We start from the raw sequence: 20,513 nt of genomic DNA, 5'->3' as shown, positions 1-20,513 counted from the left end.
ACGGGAAAGATTTTGGAAGGGACGGGCTAACTTCCCACGCTGCTGGAAGGGGCCTTTTCCAACACTCCTGCACCTCTCTTTCTTCCGGAGCAGAAATGGGCTTAGGTCCCGGCTTCTTTCACCTGCTTTCCTGTATCAACCTAAAACTGATATTGCTCACATGGGCTACATCTTGAGCACCTGAAACAAGGAATTGTTTTCATTTAGAGCAGTTTAAACTACATCCAAGGTTGGTGCGGCTCTAAAAATATCGCGCCGCTGCTTTTCTCTTCTAAGTGCACGGTAACAGTTTTGTTAGATAGTCCACGTTCCCAAAGACTAATTCGCTGCAAAAGAGTCAGGCTGTGCTGTCGTTAGCTTGGGGAGCGTGGATCGCGGGCCCTCCACGTTGGGGTCCTCCTGCTGACACATTGCAAATGGCAAGGGATTGACTGGGACTTGGCCTACAAGGTCAAAGCAGGTAGGAAGAAAGCTTTGCACCTGCGCAGCAGTCACACGAAATGCTCTGGCTCCTGGGTGCTTAATACAGAAGCAGTAACACGATCCTGAATTCAAGCTACTGACGCATACCGAGTTTAACGCTACTCGCAGCACCTGTGACAGAAAAAGCAAGGGGACACAGAAGAAGTGAGACATGCAGAGGTGTGGAAGGAGAGGCTAGCTGCAAGAAATGGCAGTTGCTGTGTTCCCTTTTGTGTGTGAAAACCTTGCCAAGCCTTGGCACGATTTCACAAAGGTGCATTTATTGCAGGACATTGCAAAGAACACTTTCTCTTTTTTCATCTACAGTCATTGAAAGACCAGGCGATTTTTCTCACTTGGTCGCTAGCTGCTACAAGTTGAACGTGGAAGTGGGCTCCCTCGTGTGCCGCTCCAACTCATTGCCACAGGATAGGGAAACTAGTTTCTTTCCATTGCAAGGTAAGATACAGCTTTTGGAATGTCCTTTCTTTTTCTCTGGCTCTATTTGAAGACAAGCCTTCTGAGTATTCATGGCCAGAAGATGGAAGAAAAATCCTGGGCGATACAGCATTGCCAACACTTGCTGTAGTCACAAGCCGAGGTTTGACCTCTGTGCAAAGAACAGGCCCCAGTTCTCTTGTTTTTCACGCAGATAACCTAGGGGCACAGATGCAGAGAAGCCCGTCCTGCAAAGAGAGCCAAAGGCCATTTGACAAACATAAGAAGAGTTCCTTCCTGCCAAGAGTTTGCTTCCTTCCCTTTTATTATCAGCCAGCATCAAAGATGTAACTCCTTCCCGTTACCTCTGCCAGAGCTGGGCTTGTTGGTTTTATCCGGCGTGCTGGCACTGCCACTAGTAGGAGTGCAGGACTCCCCGTCTTCGCACTGTTTTAGCTCTAGCCACACCTAGGTACAGTGCTTCTACTTTTTCCCAGGGCCACTATTTATCTCACAGTGACTGTCGGCTCCACTGAAGAGATGTCTGTCTTTGCTGGCTGGAGGCTGGAGGCTGATGGAAGGGCACGGGGGCCACGTAAGTTCTTCAAGTTGCCGTGTTGTGGCCAAGCTAGTCGGTAGGACGGGGCTGTGGAAGGAAGCCTCTGTTCTCTAGGGCCAGGAGATTCCCTGCATACGTTGAGCAAAGCCTTCAGCTCTGATCGGAAACTGTCATTGAGCCAGCAATAGAGGAAAGGGTTGTAGCAGGTGCTGCTCATTGCAAACCAGTGAAAGGCGAAGTACCAGGCACTGTTGGTGCGCACGGTCTGGCTGGAGAGGAGGACAACGTAGCAATTTAAGGGAAACCAGCAGGCCGCAAAGAGGATGGCACCGAGCATCAGCATCTTGATAGTGGTCGCCGCCTTTTTGCGAAGGGCAAAGTACTGCTCAGGGGTGCCATCCCCCATGACATGGCGCAGCCCGAGTTTCTTGGCCACTGTCACGTAGGCAGCAGAGATGAGGACAAGCGGCAGGACCTAGAGCAAAATGAAGGTTGTTAAGCCTAGATACTCCCAGTAGAGGGCAGCTGGCTCGGGGAAATCTGGGAGACAGAGGCACCGCGCAACTTCCTCACTGCAATTGAAGGCGTGGGACAGCAGGTGAGAGGGCATATGCCAGGGCACTGCAGCAGGAGCAAATGAGAGAAAGAGGAGGAGGAGGGCTCATGTCATAAGACCCTGAGGCGGAGCCTTCAGTTATGCCAATGTGTCATAGCTATGGGTCCATAGTCAGGGGTCTCTGTCCCACTCTTACCAGCGTAAAAGGTGTGTTGAGAAGTGTCATCATGATGTCAGCTACGGCCAGCTTCACGATGAACAGGCTGGTGGCAGAGTGCATCCTTTGGTTGTGGATCGCAACGTGGCAGACCAGGACACTGCCGAAGAGCGAGAAGATGAGGCTACAGGAGTATGCCGCAATGAGCAGGGCTTTGGCTGTGAGATTCCGCAGTTGGGCTCCGTCTCGACTCCTGCCCACGAAGCTCTGCCAGTCAGCCAGGGTGTAGTCTTCCCAGGAAAAGACACTGGAAAAGTTTGGGAGTGCAAAAGGCTCTTCAAAACTTCTGTTAAGGGGTAACTTTCCCGATGTGGCAAAGGCATTAACTAAGGAGCCAGACAAAATGAAAAAGCATTTCTGAAAAGCTGCTCTGCTCTTCCGAGTCAGAAACATGGCATTTACGATGCAGTACAGCACACGGAGTCAACAGGAGACTTGCAGAGCAGTCGTTCACTTGCCTGCGCGCTAACGCTCTTCCTGGCTGTAAACGATGCCCAAAGGCCATTGGGGAAGGCAGGACGCAACGCACGTGCCCGGCCACAGCGCTGCTCTGCTGTGCGCTCAGTATGTGCTTCTCTCTCTGCTTCTTGCTGCCTTTATACCCAGCTTCAGCAAGCTCCCGTCTTGCACAAGCTCTGAGCAAGGATCTCTGCCCATCGGGCTGCACAACATTTCTACTCTGACGTGGTCATTTCACGCGCGACTACCTTCCCCCAGGGCACTACTCCAAGGTCAACGCATCTGCTCGCTAGGAGAAAGACAAAGCCACTCTCTTCAGCCTTCAGCATCCTTTCGTGCTGTGCACAGCCATTAGTGAGTTGCTGCAAATTCTGCGCTGTTTATCCACCAGCACTGGGTGGGGCAGCGGTGCTATCTTCAAAAGGAAATTCCCAATTCAAGTTCCGGCGTCGAGATCTGGCAGGCAAGCTTCGGCCTGGCCATAACAGCACAGCATCTACTAACTAGCAGACCAACAGGGCTATGGCAACAGATGGACAGCGAATAAGCAGCTGATTTGGAAGCTTTCCTCTCACTCCTCTAGCATGGCAAAGCTTTCTGTTGGCAGGGATTTTCTCCTGGCCAAGGGAATACAGATTGGATCCTCTTGGAATACAGATTGGATCCTAAGTGGTGCGTTCTAGGTTTTGTACAAATACAGGTGTAGTCACAAACAGGTGCTTGTAAGGAAAGGAGGACTAGAAGGGACGGCCCCGACCAGCGAATCCAACATGCACAGCGACAAGCAGCCGCACGCTGGGCGTTGAGCACTGAGGAGACCTGCAGTGTGTTTCTTCTCCGGCAAGGCATGAGGAACTATCAGATCAAGAGCAGAAGACCAAGAGCCAAAATAGCATATACCACAGGATGCTGAGGGCCTTCACCGCAGGCTGGTGAAGGTAAGCGCAGGTTGCAGTCTCCTTCCCTGGAGAGATTCAAAACCCACCCGGACGCAATCCTGGGCAACGTGTTCTAGATGACCCTGCTTGAGCAGCGGGGTTGGCCTAGATGATCTCCAGAGGTCCCTTCCAACCTCGGCCATTCTGTCATCCTGTCATCCTGTCGTTCTGTCAAAGTCTGCTCACAACCTTTCTCAGCTCTCGCTTTTGCTGGAGGCACCCTGACGTGGTCTCCCTTTTAGCACAGGGGAGCAGAGTCTCTCATTCGAAACACATGCCATGGGCAGTTTCCCAAGCCCTCGCCGAGCTGAAAGGCTTCATGGCCACGGCCGGGCTCTGACAGGTCGCTGCAAGCTGTGCTTCCAGCTCTTGATAAACTCGCACAACCCCTCAGGGCAGCAAAAAGTGTTTCCTGCTCTCCGTATCTCCACTCCTCGGTTGGAAATGTCCCGTTCAAACGCTCTACGGTAGAGGCTTTCAATTCACTATGAGCAACCACATGGTGAGTACTGTATGGCTTTAACAGCTTGATCAAAGGCTGCTTTAAAAATGCTTTTCTGCAGTCAGTTGGTAATTTTGGAGGTTTGTGCCCCTGCTAACAATAGCTTTAAAAGCCCCAGCCGTTTCAGAACCTGCTTTGCCTTGTAGACCTTTGACTCAGGCACGCTTGGATAATAGGTCTGTCTCCACGAGGCTGTACCGGAAGACCATGGCTGCGTCTGGAAAACTGGTGCGTGTGCACCACGTCTGGAGGGGAGGAAAGCTTAGCGTGCTTTTTGGGTCAGCCTGGCAGGAAATCTCCTCAGTGCTGCAGGCTGCAGGAGCTGCCATTTGCTCTGCAAGCTGAGAGAAGGGAGAGAAGGAAAGGAGAAGAGCTCAGAGGGCAGGACGAGCTCTCTGCCCACTCCCCCTGTGCTCCCTGTGCTGCTGGCCAGCACTGTGCAACGCAATCAGTTGGGGATGTCCGCCGGGCACTGCCAGGACAGGACAGCCCTGCCTGCCAGAAGAGCTCCAGCACAAAGGACCCGACTCTTTCTGCCGGCTGTCCTACATGCCAGCTGAGCATGGGTGGGAATGTCAAGTGAGGCCCTTTTGCCCTGGGCTCTGCCTGGGCCGCAACAGCTGCCAGGCAGGCGACACTTGCAAGGTGGCTGCTCACCCACCAGCAGCTCTGGGGAGCCCCTCCAGAGCACCTGGGGCGGCCACCAGTGTTTGGCCAGCGACAGGAGTGCCCCTCCGTCCCCAGGCTGGCGTGGGCTAAGGAAGGACATCCCGGGGCAGCAAGGGGGGCAGCGAAGGTGCTTCAGGGCCGCCAGGAGAGCGCTGCGCGTGCCCTGGGGCACAGAGAGGCAGCCCTTCCCAGGCGGGGGCAGCGCCTCCGTATGCAGGCTCCGAGCAGGCTGCTGGCGCAGCGGCTGCCCGGAGCAGCTCTGCTCTCACCGTCTCCTCAGCTCCGACCTCCAGCTGCGCAGGCCTTCAGGGCTGGCGGTGCAACGGGCACCCAGCTGCTCTTCTTCAGCTGGCCCATCCTGCTCGTTCTCCTCACAGCATGGCAGGTCCACCAGCTGGGCCTTTTCCTTTTGCTGCCAGAGAAAAAGTGACCCAAGCTGAGGCTTCCCCGGCAAGAGCAAGGAGGAAGAGGACAGCAAGAGCTCGGAGACGTTGGTTGGCGGGAGCCTCCCCCGGCTGGGGGTGTAGCTGGCCGAGGCTCTTTGCTGCCAGAGCACCGCTCCTGTGGCCGAGCATAGCAGCGGGGAGCTGCATCCTCAAGGCCGTGCACGTGGCTGTGCGAGCTGGGGCTGCATCGGGGAGCACACAGGCAGCCTGAGTGGGGAATGCTTATTTACCAGCTGCCTTTCGGCCTGCTGCCACTGCTGCTCCATCCTCTCTAGCAGCTGCTGGTCGATGAGGATGGTTTGCCCGAGTGCCTGAAGGAGGGAGAGAGAAAGAACCCAAGCCTGAGAGTGGCTGGAGCCAGAAGCTGCCGGGGCTTGCCTTTGCCTTTGCCTTTGCCTTGGTGCGTGCCGCGAGGCGTCGCGGTCGGAGCCCGCGGGGCCTGTGGAGCTGGAAATGAGAACAAGCGGGCGCAGACAGATTTTGCCCTGCAAGCCACTGCAGCTTCAGAGGCACCAGATGCCCTTTGCCTTCCGGGTGATGACAGCACGAGCCACCCTCTGCCCCCACAGCAGCACGTGAGGCCTGGCTGCCTGCTGCATGCGGCCAGAGAGCCCCGAGACCCGCGTGGCCGGGTGCGCGTGGAAGGGGAGCTGCGCCGAGGCACTAGCAAGGCCGAGCACAAACGAGAAGGCAGCTGTGGCAAGAGCTGCCTGTGGTCGCCGGGAGTAGGGAGGTGGCCAGCATGTCCTTGCTGCTGAGCAGAGGCCCTCTGCACTGTCTGGCTCAGGACTGTGCATGCCGGGGCGCACGCATGAGCAGCCTTGTGTGGGACTAGGGGCAAGAGCCTGTGTTGGGCGGCTCTGCTACCTGAAGGCGCAGCTTTTGCTCTTCATTGCCTTGCCGAGGGCCTTCCTCGGTGGCTGCCTCGTGCTGCAGCGCTGGCAAAGGAGTCGCCGGGGCTGGCACGGATGCCTGTGAAACGAGAAAACACGTGTTGCTGCGAGTGACGACGACATGGCGAGACCAGGGAAGTACCTTCTCAAAGGTGGAGGAAGAGTGAGGAAAAGAGTCTTCTCAGCAAGGCGGCCATGTGGAAGGGGTTGTTTCTAGGTGTCTTAGCCGTGCTTGCCTTGCACGCGTGCAAGCAGCAAAGCGCCGGCCTGGGCTGGGAGCTGGCAGGCGCAGGCGGCAAAGAGCCTGCTGGGAGGGAGACGGGAGGCCTGCAGAAGCTGGCAGGGCCAAGCCCGCTGCCGGGCAGCTGGAGTGGGAGCCCAGGGAGCAGGGCACCGGGGTTTGTGGGGTGAGCTCTGGGAGCTGCGCATCTGCACCAGCTTACCTCTGCAGAGCTGGTCTTCTTGAAGACGCTCGCCAAGGCTTGAAGGCCTTTGGCGAGCTCCATTTCTGGAAGGAAAAAGCCCAAGGTGAAAAGAGACACCGCAGCCCACAAGGGTTTGGGCCTGCTGATGGGGCGCCCTCTGACAAAACCCCCAAGGACAGCAAGAGCAGGCACAGACGTTCAGGCCTGCTCTTGCCAGCCCTCCTTGCCTCGGTGGACAGCCCTCCTTGCCTCGGTGGGGAGCTCTTCCACCCCCACGCAGGCAAGGACAAAGCCGCGGGCAGAAAGGCCTTTGTCCCGCGTCCTGCGCACCAGGTGAGCCAGAGAGCCTGGTGTCAACTGCCCAGGCGGGCTGCCAGCCTGGGGCTCAGGCCAGGGGGCACCCGCCAACCCTCTGTTCCCTCTCCACGTGCACAGTGAGGTCGGAAAGCTCTTCCCTTCCAACAAAAGACCCTGCCTTCCCTTCACGCTTGGCTCTGCGGCCGTCAGCGGGAGCCCAGTCCCGCTGTGCACCAGACCTCACCCTCCAGCCCTGGCGGCCTACCCAGGGCGATGGCTTGGTCCATGTAGGCGGCCAGGTCCTTGACGTATTTGCAGATGTATCGGACGGCCGCCTCTATGTCCTCGTCGCAGCTTGGCTCCGAGGCACAGCCTTCTGCTGCAGGGGGGCGAGGAGGAAGATGGGAGGAGAGGAGAGCCCAACTGAACGGTGCTCCTGCCAAGCACAGCCGTTGCCTCCCCTACGCGCTGCAAATGCCGTGGAGTTTCCCAAAGCACCAGAGGAGCCAGGAAAACAGCAGCAGCAGCAGCAGCAGGGCAGGATGGCCTTGCTGAGTCCCAGCAGGGCTTCCCGTTCCTGACCCGTCTGCCCATGGCCTGCCTTGCAGGCAGCCCCCAGATCCCTGCTTGCGCATCTGCCCCAGCAGGCCCCAGATCCCTCCTGGGATCAGCGGGTGCTGGCGCCCTGCAGGCACTGCCCGCTGCCAGCAGCAGCCTGGGTCATGTCTGTTGGGGCTCTTCTCCTGGGCATCTTTTGTCACCTCTGTCAACCCTGCTGCAGGAAACCGCTTCCCCAAGGCATCCTGGGCACCCCACACCCACGCTACCTCCCAAGGCCTTCTCACGGCTATGTCCAGGTTGTCCAGGAAGGGATGCCCTTTGCTGCCAGCTGCTTGGCTCAGCCCAGCACCCCTGCATGCCCATGTCGTGCCAGCCTTGTTGCGTGGGCACCCAGGCAGCTCGGGGCTTACCCGTCTCGCCGGTGTCTTCCCCACAAGGCATGCCCCTTTCCTCAGGGCTGGGCACCCCTGCGTCGAGGCTCTCCTCGGCCTTTGTGGACAAGGGCGGGAAAGACAAGGGCTCAGAGAGGAAGGAGAGAAGGTGTGGAGGCGATGGATCTCGAGGGAGGCTGGGGGCTCTGGCAGGCAGAGCCAGATGGCAAGCCAGGGCTGCTGGGGCTGTTGCGGCGGTGCTTGCAGCTTCCCGGGCGCAGCCCCTGCTCCAACAGGAGGCGTTTGGGACGTGCATGGAAGGCAGCCTTTCCACAGCTGCTCCTCCCAACTGCTGCCCAGGCGCTCTCTGCCTTTGGGACTGAGCTGCCTGCTGCCTTTCTCCTCCGCTGGCCAACGGCAGGAGGGCGAGCAGGCAGCAGGCCAAGGCTGGGTGCAGCCGGGCCGGGCCGGGAGGGGAGCGGGGACCCTGTGCCCTGGGCTTGGGGGCTCTGCCGCTTGCCAAGGCGGGCACGGGTGTCGCCGCAGGGGCCAGCTGAGACCTGTGTGACGGGGGCTGCCCTCACTCACCAGGTGTTGGCCGCTGACTGGGCCGGAGGCACTGGTGCTGCTCTCCCCTTGCTCGTCCACAAGGCCCGTGGGCACGCTGCAGCGACGGGAAGGGCAAGGCAGTGAGCAGAAGGGTGCAGATGACAGACTCAGGCCTCCTCCAAAGTGCAGCCGGCTGGTGTGCCGGGCACAGCCCTGGGGCCACCACAGTTTGCCTCGCACTCCCGACTGCCGGGGGGCTCAGGCCAGCTTCTCCTGGCCTTGTGGGCAGTGCGGGTGGAGGAGGAGAGCTGAGCTGAGGCTCAGCCCTGAGGAGGGCCAGGAGAGGCAGCTCGAGGTGAGCTCGAGCAGGCTGTGATGTGCCTCGCCTGGATGGGGGCCCAGTGCAGCGCGTGTGCTTTGGGCAGGGCCATGCGGGGAGGATGTGTGTGCCGGCTGGCTGGCTGGCCAGCCCGAGGGCATGCTGGGGTCCACTGAGGAACAGGGGGAACGATCTGTAGGAGAGAGCTGGACAGAAATGGCTTACATGGCAGCAAGGGTCTCCATGGGCTTCTGGGCCTTCTTGCCTTTCTTCTTGCTGGAGCAAGACTGGCTGGCTGGCAACGGAAGGAGTGCAAAACCCCCAGGTATGAGCGCCGGTGCCTGGCTGCCCCGGCAGGAGCACTGAGGGTCTCAGGGCTGCTGTGGGCAGGGGCCCTCCATCCCTGCCTGGGCTCCCTGCTCCAAGAAGCCCCTCGGAGGGGCCTTGACTCAAGGCAGGCAGCGTACCTCCTGGGGAAGCCACCTGCCTGCCCTTAGGATGTTGCTCGAGGAGGCTGGGGCAGGCCGAGCGCCCCTCAGCCATCTCTCCCCGCTGGGCTGCCCTGCTCTGCCAAGGGAGGGATCCCCAGCGGCATGTGGAGAGCTGCTGGCTCTGAGGACTTTCTTACCCGCAGAGCATCTGCCCAGCTGCCAGAGACGAGAAGACAGGCCCCTCAGCCAGGTCTTCCTTGCCTTCCGAGCTGGCCACGCGCGGGGCAGGCCGTGCTCGTCAGGCTGGCTGGGCTCCCCCCAGAGCAGCGCAGAAGAGGACGAGGGAGCTGCTGCGCCCGAAAGCGCCGCAGCAGCCTCGCGGCTCTCGCAGTCCAGCTCCTCGCGCCAGTGCCTCTCGGGGAGCTGGAATCGGACTCTCTTGGGGGGGTTGTTTGTCCTCCCGTCCTTACGCAGCATGGCTGCGACGACGATGACTCAGAGCCCACAGGCTCTGAGTCGGCGATGCCAAAGGGAAAACACAAGTGGTGAAAGTGCTGCTCCAGGTCCCAAGGCGCAACCGCAGAGCAGGCCCTCTCACCACCTCCCACCTCCTCGGTTGCCCAAGGAGTGCAGCACCACACCAGCAGCTCCTGGCAACGTGATCAAGGCCACTGTGACCCGTGAGCGGCAGCGCTGAGGCGTGAGGGAGCAAAGGCTGCTGGGAAACTCCAGGACCACCCAACTGGCTTTGATATGCAAATATGCCAGGGACACGTGCCCAAGCGCCGATGGTGGGAACACGCGGGAGGCTCTCTCGGAGCAAAGCTGAATGCATTGCCGTAGCGCAGCCCACGGCAGATGGCTGGGGAGCTGGTCTGCCAGGGCGGCGAGGTGCTCTCTCCTTGCCCAGGCCCCGCAGGCTTGCTGAGCGCAAGTCTTCCCGCCTCAGCTGCTCCCTGATGGCCTCTGCACAGCAAAGCCCTGCAGCAGTGCTGGGAAGGGCACCTGAAGGGCCTTGGGCTCCCCGTGGCCTCTCCTCACCTTCTCCCTAGACCTCACGTCCCTCAGAGCTCCCTGCTCTGAGCACATCTTCGTTGCCCTGTGCAGCGCTCTGCCTAACAGTGCCTCGAGGCTCCAAGAGGTTCCTTCGGAAGGTGGCTTGCAAGTTACACGAACGAGAAGCATCCTTTTTACAACAGCATGCTGTGAGGGAGAAACAGTGTCTTGTCCTTGTACAAGCACGTTGATCATTAGAAGAAATATCTTTCTATGCACACCACTTTCCCCTCTGAAAGTAAAGATCCTGTCTTTATCTTCTGTCAGGCTATTTGACAACGGCTGCAGTTTAACAGAAAAACGTATCGTCTATGAATTTGACAGTTAACGGAGAAAACCAACAACATCCTTGTGAAGAAGGTAGACCAAACCAAACAGACTTTGAAATGACTCCTTTCTGACACCTTTGCTAAAGGTCTTTGCCCAGCATGTGCCTGCAGCCTTAGAAGACAGACTCCCCTTAAGATCTTAATGAAGCAGTGAATTAGCTATTTGTCTCCAGTCTCTCTAACAAAATAGGTGTAATTTGGGTAGCAACATAAAGAAGCAAAGCACATTAAAATCTTAATCCCTTTGATTCAATGCAGTCCATACAAGTGACATGCACTGTTTCTTTAACCCAGATAGTTCAAAAAAGGCAGCCGCTTGTCTAGTGCATAGGTTATTATTCTAATAGCTTTGACAGCTCTTACTGTTTACCTTCATTAAGAGTACCAAACTGCGTCCCAAAACCTGAAGTGAGCATACTGCTCTGGGAATTGCTAACTGAGTTGTACCCTAGGAATTCCAAAGGCTTGATCATTGCTACAGAAGTCCTCGGGAAGCGTGAGCCTCCTTTAAGTTCACTTCGGCAGAATGCTGGCAGACCAAGTAGCAACAGTCACATTCAGCGAGAGCCACAGACAGCAACACGACCGGCAACCGCCTACCTTTGGGGGAGAAGGCAAAACAACGCAAAAGCATGGCTGCTGCTCCTCGCTGTGTTTAGTGCGTCTCTGACGTGCTGGGGGCTTAGCTGATAAATTCTTCTGGCTTCTTCCTGGAAAAGCTCCATCTTGGCAATTGACATCTTGGCACTTCTTTGTTTTGAGGCGGCGGGGGAGAGAAAAGGCAAAGAAGCAGCAGGTCTAGCTCTTCTAGCAGGTCCAATAGCAGTTGTTTCCTCGCTGTCAACACACTATTCCGTGTTGAAAGTCTCGTGTGGAGAAGTATTTGGAAAAACAGCAAGGACGCTTCAGGAGGGCCGCGGTAAGAGAGAGCTGGAAACCATCAACTAAGAGAAAGTAGGAGGCAACGTCTTGCCCTTTCCTGGCTCAACTCCTTAGTTCTTCAAGCAGCATTCCTTGCACAGTTGCAGGGTTCTAGCCCCTGCATCTTATTTAGAAGGGTAGGAAGCTGATAATGCAATTCAGCCTGAAGTCTAGGGCTTACGGAGCAGAAGTCATGGGTTTAGTTCTCCCGGGAAGCTGGAAGTACCACCACATTTTCCAGTGCTAACCCTGAACACTCTGGGCAGTACGGTATCTTTGGGTCAAATTGCTACTCTTTAGAGTTTTGAACTGTAACGGTACCAAAATTGCAAATAAGTGCAAAGTTCGTTGTTCTGGCCAAATCCATGTCCTTTTCCATACCTGCATCCTACCCTGAATTTACTCCTCCGGAAAACTCAAGTCCCAAAAGAATGACCTTTTCTATAAAAGATATGACTCTGTTGCTTACATTCCCATCTGAAAAAGCATCTGAAAGGCTTTTGGAAGCTTCACACAGAATTAGCAGTTTCAGGCAGTACTTCTTCAAAAAGCTTGTAAAATGTTAGACACTCTCTGCATCGAGTAACGCGACACACACATCGTACTGAATGCAGTGCCACCAAATTAAGCCATGCCACAGAAGTGGAGATTTAAGGCAAACCATCGTTTACAGAAAAGCATCGTACAGAGTAGGCTTCGTATACTGCTCTCCATTTCCTTCAGTGGCCTCTCTGATCTAGCGAGCCTGAAATCATTTAGTTCTTCTTGATGCTGCAGTGCTCTTGAAGGGGTCAAATTCCTCCTGCAATTTGCAAATAGATATGCATTACTCAAACCGTCATGCATTCCGAGCCACAGAGAGGGAGCTCCTCTTTAGATTAGCAAAATGTTGTCATTAGGGGCAGAACATACTTCAGATGAAGTCATATTCATCTACACCTCATGAGGTAATAAGAAATGCAAGAATCAAGGTACTGTTTTTGTACATTCAGGAAGACATGCAGCTTTGTATTTCAGGTACCAACAGACAGTAGAGTGGGCAGAAGGAAGAAACATTTCACATAATCTGCCAACGTCTGACATCCCTAAGGCCGGGATCCCGGCCACACAGGACAACCGCAGAGTCCATGACAACAGGCAGCAGAGTGCTTACAGCAGAGCCTGTATTGTAGTCAGTGTAAAGCTGGGAATAAAGGACATGCTACCCGTTTACTGATTGCAGAGTAAACTCTTCCTGGCAGTTCCCATACATACGGGAAGAACGGGCAGCTGAATTGTTGAGGGCACAGGGGTTTGTTTGGTGTGTTGGTTTTCTAAAGGATTCACATGATTTGGAGCAATTAAGAGCCCAGGAAATAAGTCAAAGGACATAGCCAAGCACGCGGACAGACTGCCCATAGCATGCAGTAGCCTCCCCTGTTCCACACTTCTCAGGAACGACAACGAGACATCCAGAAGTGAGGGGAAAAAACAGATTGGCTATCTGCTTGAGGTCCCTTCTAGCCTTACGTATGTGTGACAATCCTGCACCTGTTTTTATTAAAAATTGCTTGCCCTAATGTAGTGCTGTTAGTAAAAAGACCACACCAGTTTATTCTGAGGTGCTTTCTTCAAGCAGCTGTAAAACAGTAAACGAAAGACACGGACAAGAACTAGACAGAGAGAAGACCACTGTATCCCCTACCTCCTCTGAGTCGAATTCAACTCCTCGAGATGTTTGGCTTTGTGAAGCCCTTCTACTAAGTGAAGATGTAGTGGGCAACCTTGAAATATACAAAGAGGAGAAGGGAGGGGGAGAAAAAGTTACCAAGTGCAGTTCTCAAATAGGAGACGTTCCAGCAGCTTTAACTCCGATCTGCTCCATCAGTACAGAGCTTAAGAATGAATGGAAATCGCAGTGTGCAGAGGGAGCCAGTTTTACACATACTGATGAAGTGTGAAACTCTGCCCTAGCTTCTCTCAGTCAACACATCAGCTTCCTGTCACATGGAGATCATGCACATCAGTAGGTAACCAAAGGTCCTCTAAGTTCTCTAAACACTGCTCTGAATTTTTTTGAAAATCTGTTTGTCCAAAGAGTGACCCCCAGCCCCAGATTCTACTGCTTCGCAATCAGAAGTAACGCAGTCATGGCAGACTTCTTAACAAAAGACACGTACCAACCTGTGATTTCCTCTGGAAGAAGGAACAACTGGAATTCCTTCTACGTCGGAGTCATCATCTATAATATCCTGAAAAAACAGAAAAGAGGCAGGCCTTTTATAAAGTTTGTAGACCAAATTTTTCATTCTCCCAGAGATACAGCACATAAAGTTTGAGGAGAGTGCCTTTCTTGGGGGAGGGGAGAAGGGGACCCAAATTGAATACCTACTTAGCTGTAGCACACACTTGAGGGGGCTCCAGGCTGGAACTGTACAGTGTGCAGCTCCAGCAGAAGTGTGGCTCTCGACCTTGCAAATCCCCAAAGGAGCACGCAGGCCTATAGCTCTGCACGTCTTAGACTACGGACTCTTCACAAGTACAACGCGGTCTTTGTATTTTTCGGAGAGACCCACTACCAAAACCAAAAAAACCCCAACAACAAAGAACGAACGTGCAGACCCTTGCTGCTGCAACCAGCAGCTTGGGAACTTGTGCTGGTTTACGCTGAAGTTTTGACCAGCTACTTGTTTCCAGATCACAAGGTAGCAGAAGGCAGCTCTGCAGCTGTATTCCTGCCAGATGCTTCTCACCTCTGAGTAAGACTTAGATGAATTCCAGGAGGGCTGTGGTTTCAAAGACCTAAAGGCAAGAGTAAAACAAAGGCAGTATTTTTAAGGGGCTCGCGTGACAACATGCAAACAGTGTCATGTAGATCTTGTCACACCAAAACCTGCTGAGCAGGCATGTCTTCTGTAGAGGACTGAAAACGCACACCCACGCACACAAACCCCCTCCTCCCCCCCCACACACAAAGCAAGACAAGCCAAGGTCCTTGGCCGATAAAAGAGAAATTAAGCCCTTCCGAGAACCTGACGGCTCCAAGGATCTGACCTCCGCAGGCATTAGCAAGTGCTTGCCCGTCTGACTGCCAAACCCACAGAAACTTTGGGTTGGATGAAGAGAGACTAGCAATGGAATTGATTGTCCTGTACGTCTCACATTTAATGGACACAGTGATGCACTGGGTAAGCCCGATGATGTCTAGGCAGTATTTTAGGTCACTGGCTGAGGCTTTTGCATGTTAATTTTGCAGTATCTGTCAAAGAAAAGGAATAGCTATACCCTAGTGCCACAGGAGGTAAAATAAATGTGCCAGGAACATCGACCTGGAACGGGCAGTGGGCAACATCTTCCTGCATACTGTACCCAGTTGCTTCAGGAAGAAGAAGAAGGCGACTTAATAAGCTCTACTCGATGCAGAACGTTGGCAGCCGTTAAAAAGTAGACATGACAGACATGACAGACAGCAGTCAAACTGCTAAACACAGGCTAACACACTCTTTACATCAGGGCAGAGCGCTTTGACCAGTGCTTTGATAAGACCTCAACCTAGATGACACGGCAGCAGAAGACCTGTGCTATGACAACAGGAGAGCAACAGAGTTCCAGTACGTTGCACATACCATTCCCCTTCCTTTACCGCAACAGGAAGACGGTCTGTAGCTATGAGGATGCTCCAAATGAGGCCACAGCAGGCAGTGCCTTTGCCTAAGATTAATGGAAGCAGGAGCAAGATTCTGAGGGAGAAGATAACTTAATAATTGTTGTCTCCTAGAGAATATTACAGGTCTGTCCAAAAACGAATTCCTTGTTGTCAATCAAGAGGAACCTGAGGGGCGTAATGCCTCAGCAGCCAGCATCCCTTGACCTCTGCATCACACACCAGTGATGCTGGCCAAGCCAGTCTTGATGCTTGTGAAGCTGTGAGTATGAGAGTGGGAGTGGGGAGAATCCGCTTGCTTCGAAAGTCAAACGAAACAAAATGATCTTCCCTTTCCATAATGTCTCCCACTGAGCCCTGATGCATTATATCCCTGTAGGGAAAAGAAAAGCCTCCCGACAGCATGATGCTGACGGTGCTGCAGAGTAACCAGTCCCTTTTCACACCAAAGTCCTCTCACAGACTGTCCTTCTTGCTAATCTGTCTTTCCAAGGCGAATTACTCAACCACCGGTCTGATGGTTGCACATCCCTGCACAATATGTAAGGAACAAGAAGTCAAGCTCCACCAAGCAGACAAATATACACACAGAAGGCAAAATGGAAGAAGATGATCTCTGCCCCGTGCACATACCGCCGCATTCCCTCGTCACTCCGACCGGCTTTTCGCATGCACCAAGATGGCATCTGAAGGCGGTGTAAATAACCTTATTTACATTTTAAAGGAATGCCTCTGATCAGCAGCCCAGCTGAGGTAGGATGCAAACATCCCCACAAAGTCCGGATGCCCACTTTAAATTGCCTAGGGTGTTATGTTGTTGCAATAGCTGTATACTGCGCTGCCTGGGCTCAAAGCACAGCCCCCACTGATTTCAGCAGCGCTGCTGGACGCAAACTCTTCCTCCAGAATCCCCAGTCAGACAGGAAGCAAATGAAGAATACATAATTAGCAAACGCTCCTCAGACGTTTCCCTGTAGCGCATTAGGTACATTACAGCACAGCGTGTGAAATACAGGCAGGGAAACAAATCAGCTGGCAAGGGCACCGCTTCAACTGCTTTCACCATGAGCTTGTCCTTCTCCTGCCTTGTCGTGTCCTGCTTGCTCTAAAACTCTGCCTTGTACTGGGCCCCTTCAGCTCAGTCCTCGATGAGAGCATTCAGGAACTCCGTCCGATGCACCTCCTCTTCTCTTTGTAGCAGGTCCATCTCTCTGGTCGCCTGCACTTCACTGGACTTGTCATTCTTCCTCTCTGCCTGGATCCGGTGGGGCATGGGGCGGAACTGGGAGGAGAGAGGTTTTCTGTGGTCAGCGCTGGGGGACAGGATCCAGGGTTATGCCTGCGGGAGCCCTGCTCCGAGCTAGCTGGAGCAAGCACGTGGGTGCCTGGACCTCCGAGGGTTTTGTGTATTGGCGTTCTGGCAAGATTCTCCATATGTGCTTACTCAGAGGATGATAACTGCACCCAAAGACAGAGCATATTCCCTTAGATGGCAAAAGGCTCCCTTCAGCTTCAGAAAGAACATCCTACCTGAGTCCACACCAGAATCCCTTAGTCCCACACAAAGCTAAATACGAGACTCCAGTCCCAGAAGCTCTTCTAGGCGTCACATGGGCACATGCTTGAGAGCAACTGCACCACGTGTACTGGAAGGGAAAGAAAGGAAGGAAGGAAGAAACGGAAGCAGAAACAAAGAAAGGACTTAAAGCACAGAGAGATGCATCCAGAATGCAAAGGAAGATTTATTCCTCACCGCTGTGATGGACTTGAGAGCAGCAGAGTCGTATTTTGGAAATTCCTTGCATTAGTTTTCTGAGTGGGAGTGACCGAGGCGTGAGCTCACTCAGCCCTTCGCAGCCAGCAGGTGATGCCGACATGAGAGACCCCACTGGAGTGCTCATCTGGCTGGCGCCATGAGCACCGCATGTTCCTTCACAGGAGCGAAAATGCTCTGAAGGATCACAGTAGAAGATCACATTACGAGTAAAACTCTGTTGTTGTTAATTCAAGGTTTTTATTAATAAGTACAAAACAACAAGTATGCCATCATCACCGTGGTTAGGCTCAAAATTCACAACCTCTGTGACAAGGGTAAGGTGGGACGATGACAGCATAGGCTCCAGATATCTCCTTTCCTCGTGTCACCACTTTTCCATGTGTCCTGTCTCTGTGTCCCAATCCCCATCCTGCTGCCTGCCCCTGTCATACACTCCCTCCCTCTCTGAGAGAGAGCTTTCTCTTCAGCTCTCTCAGCCCTCCCCTTTACTGCCACCGAGTGAGCACTTGCTCCTGTAAACTGCATGTAAGCACGGACAGTTTTTCTTTGGACAGAGGGACCCAAACGCAGCCGCTATGTTGTTGCTTCAGCCCTTGCACATATATGGACACGCACCTTTTCCCTTCCCTTGGGGAAACACTGACGTACCCAAGAGAGAAGTTAAAAGGGTTCAAAAGTGGCGAGGATGGCTGCAGGGTTACGAGGGACTCTGAAATTAAGTCAGAGCTGCATGATTACAAGGAAGGAAGAGGCGAGGGGAAACATGAGAGGATAATGTTCACGGGAAAGATTTTGGAAGGGACGGGCTAACTTCCCACGCTGCTGGAAGGGGCCTTTTCCAACACTCCTGCACCTCTCTTTCTTCCGGAGCAGAAATGGGCTTAGGTCCCGGCTTCTTTCACCTGCTTTCCTGTATCAACCTAAAACTGATATTGCTCACATGGGCTACATCTTGAGCACCTGAAACAAGGAATTGTTTTCATTTAGAGCAGTTTAAACTACATCCAAGGTTGGTGCGGCTCTAAAAATATCGCGCCGCTGCTTTTCTCTTCTAAGTGCACGGTAACAGTTTTGTTAGATAGTCCACGTTCCCAAAGACTAATTCGCTGCAAAAGAGTCAGGCTGTGCTGTCGTTAGCTTGGGGAGCGTGGATCGCGGGCCCTCCACGTTGGGGTCCTCCTGCTGACATATTGCAAATGGCAAGGGATTGACTGGGACTTGGCCTACAAGGTCAAAGCAGGTAGGAAGAAAGCTTTGCACCTGCGCAGCAGTCACACGAAATGCTCTGGCTCCTGGGTGCTTAATACAGAAGCAGTAACACGATCCTGAATTCAAGCTACTGACGCATACCGAGTTTAACGCTACTCGCAGCTCCTGTGACAGAAAAAGCAAGGGGACACAGAAGAAGTGAGACATGCAGAGGTGTGGAAGGAGAGGCTAGCTGCAAGAAATGGCAGTTGCTGTATTCCCTTTTGTGTGTGAAAACCTTGCCAAGCCTTGGCACGATTTCACAAAGGTGCATTTATTGCAGGACATTGCAAAGAACACTTTCTCTTTTTTCATCTACAGTCATTGAAAGACCAGGCGATTTTTCTCACTTGGTCGCTAGCTGCTACAAGTTGAACGTGGAAGTGGGCTCCCTCGTGTGCCGCTCCAACTCATTGCCACAGGATAGGGAAACTAGTTTCTTTCCATTGCAAGGCAAGATACAGCTTTTGGAATGTCCTTTCTTTTTCTCTGGCTCTATTTGAAGACAAGCCTTCTGAGTATTCATGGCCAGAAGATGGAAGAAAAATCCTGGGCGATACAGCATTGCCAACACTTGCTGTAGTCACAAGCCGAGGTTTGACCTCTGTGCAAAGAACAGGCCCCAGTTCTCTTGTTTTTCACGCAGATAACCTAGGGGCACAGATGCAGAGAAGCCCGTCCTGCAAAGAGAGCCAAAGGCCATTTGACAAACATAAGAAGAGTTCCTTCCTGCCAAGAGTTTGCTTCCTTCCCTTTTATTATCAGCCAGCATCAAAGATGTAACTCCTTCCCGTTACCTCTGCCAGAGCTGGGCTTGTTGGTTTTATCCGGCGTGCTGGCACTGCCACTAGTAGGAGTGCAGGACTCCCCGTCTTCGCACTGTTTTAGCTCTAGCCACACCTAGGTACAGTGCTTCTACTTTTTCCCAGGGCCACTATTTATCTCACAGTGACTGTCGGCTCCACTGAAAAGATGTCTGTCTTTGCTGGCTGGAGGCTGGAGGCTGATGGAAGGGCACGGGGGCCACGTAAGTTCTTCAAGTTGCCGTGTTGTGGCCAAGCTAGTCGGTAGGACGGGGCTGTGGAAGGAAGCCTCTGTTCTCCAGGGCCAGGAGATTCCCTGCATACGTTGAGCAAAGCCTTCAGCTCTGATCGGAAACTGTCACTGAGCCAGCAATAGAGGAAAGGGTTGTAGCAGGTGCTGCTCATTGCAAACCAGTGAAAGGCGAAGTACCAGGCACTGTTGGTGCGCACGGTCTGGCTGGAGAGGAGGACAACGTAGCAATTTAAGGGAAACCAGCAGGCCGCAAAGAGGATGGCACCGAGCATCAGCATCTTGATAGTGGTCGCCGCCTTTTTGCGAAGGGCAAAGTACTGCTCAGGGGTGCCATCCCCCATGACATGGCGCAGCCCGAGTTTCTTGGCCACTGTCACGTAGGCAGCAGAGATGAGGACAAGCGGCAGGACCTAGAGCAAAATGAAGGTTGTTAAGCCTAGATACTCCCAGTAGAGGGCAGCTGGCTCGGGGAAATCTGGGAGACAGAGGCACCGCGCAACTTCCTCACTGCAATTGAAGGCGTGGGACAGCAGGTGAGAGGGCATATGCCAGGGCACTGCAGCAGGAGCAAATGAGAGAAAGAGGAGGAGGAGGGCTCATGTCATAAGACCCTGAGGCGGAGCCTTCAGTTATGCCAATGTGTCATAGCTATGGGTCCATAGTCAGGGGTCTCTGTCCCACTCTTACCAGCGTAAAAGGTGTGTTGAGAAGTGTCATCATGATGTCAGCTACGGCCAGCTTCACGATGAACAGGCTGGTGGCAGAGTGCATCCTTTGGTTGTGGATCGCAACGTGGCAGACCAGGACACTGCCGAAGAGCGAGAAGATGAGGCTACAGGAGTATGCCGCAATGAGCAGGGCTTTGGCTGTGAGAGATTCCGCAGTTGGGCTCTGTCTCGACTCCTGCCCACGAAGCTCTGCCAGTCAGCCAGGGTGTAGTCTTCCCAGGAAAAGACACTGGAAAAGTTTGGGAGTGCAAAAGGCTCTTCAAAACTTCTGTTAAGGGGTAACTTTCCCGATGTGGCAAAGGCATTAACTAAGGAGCCAGACAAAATGAAAAAACATTTCTGAAAAGCTGCTCTGCTCTTCCGAGTCAGAAACATGGCATTTACGATGCAGTACAGCACACGGAGTCAACAGGAGACTTGCAGAGCAGTCGTTCACTTGCCTGCGCGCTAACGCTCTTCCTGGCTGTAAACGATGCCCAAAGGCCATTGGGGAAGGCAGGACGCAACGCACGTGCCCGGCCACAGCGCTGCTCTGCTGTGCGCTCAGTATGTGCTTCTCTCTCTGCTTCTTGCTGCCTTTATACCCAGCTTCAGCAAGCTCCCGTCTTGCACAAGCTCTGAGCAAGGATCTCTGCCCATCGGGCTGCACAACATTTCTACTCT

General features: G+C 53.9%; 1 long non-coding RNA gene and 2 pseudogenes across 1 annotated transcript; all 3 read right to left on the bottom strand.

Annotated features, from left to right (window-relative positions):
• Window positions 1–932: 932 nt before the first annotated feature.
• LOC138065632 (G-protein coupled receptor 83-like) lies at window positions 933–4,840 on the bottom strand (annotated as a pseudogene).
• Window positions 4,841–10,293: 5,453 nt separating this feature from the next.
• On the bottom strand, window positions 10,294–14,307 carry LOC138065631 (uncharacterized). The gene is made up of 4 exons (XR_011138732.1): window positions 14,131–14,307; window positions 13,562–13,629; window positions 13,083–13,161; window positions 10,294–12,200 (listed from the first exon to the last, which is right to left on the bottom strand). It is a non-coding gene; the product is annotated as an uncharacterized lncRNA (long non-coding RNA).
• A 2,734-nt stretch (window positions 14,308–17,041) lies between these two features.
• Window positions 17,042–19,987, bottom strand: LOC138065629 (G-protein coupled receptor 83-like; annotated as a pseudogene).
• Window positions 19,988–20,513: the final 526 nt, after the last annotated feature.

This window comes from Struthio camelus, chromosome 1 (assembly GCF_040807025.1).
Source record: "Struthio camelus isolate bStrCam1 chromosome 1, bStrCam1.hap1, whole genome shotgun sequence".
NCBI classification, from domain to species: domain Eukaryota; kingdom Metazoa; phylum Chordata; class Aves; order Struthioniformes; family Struthionidae; genus Struthio; species Struthio camelus.
Note: the sequence above shows the minus strand (reverse complement) of the source record. Positions and strands in the feature narration are given on the sequence as shown.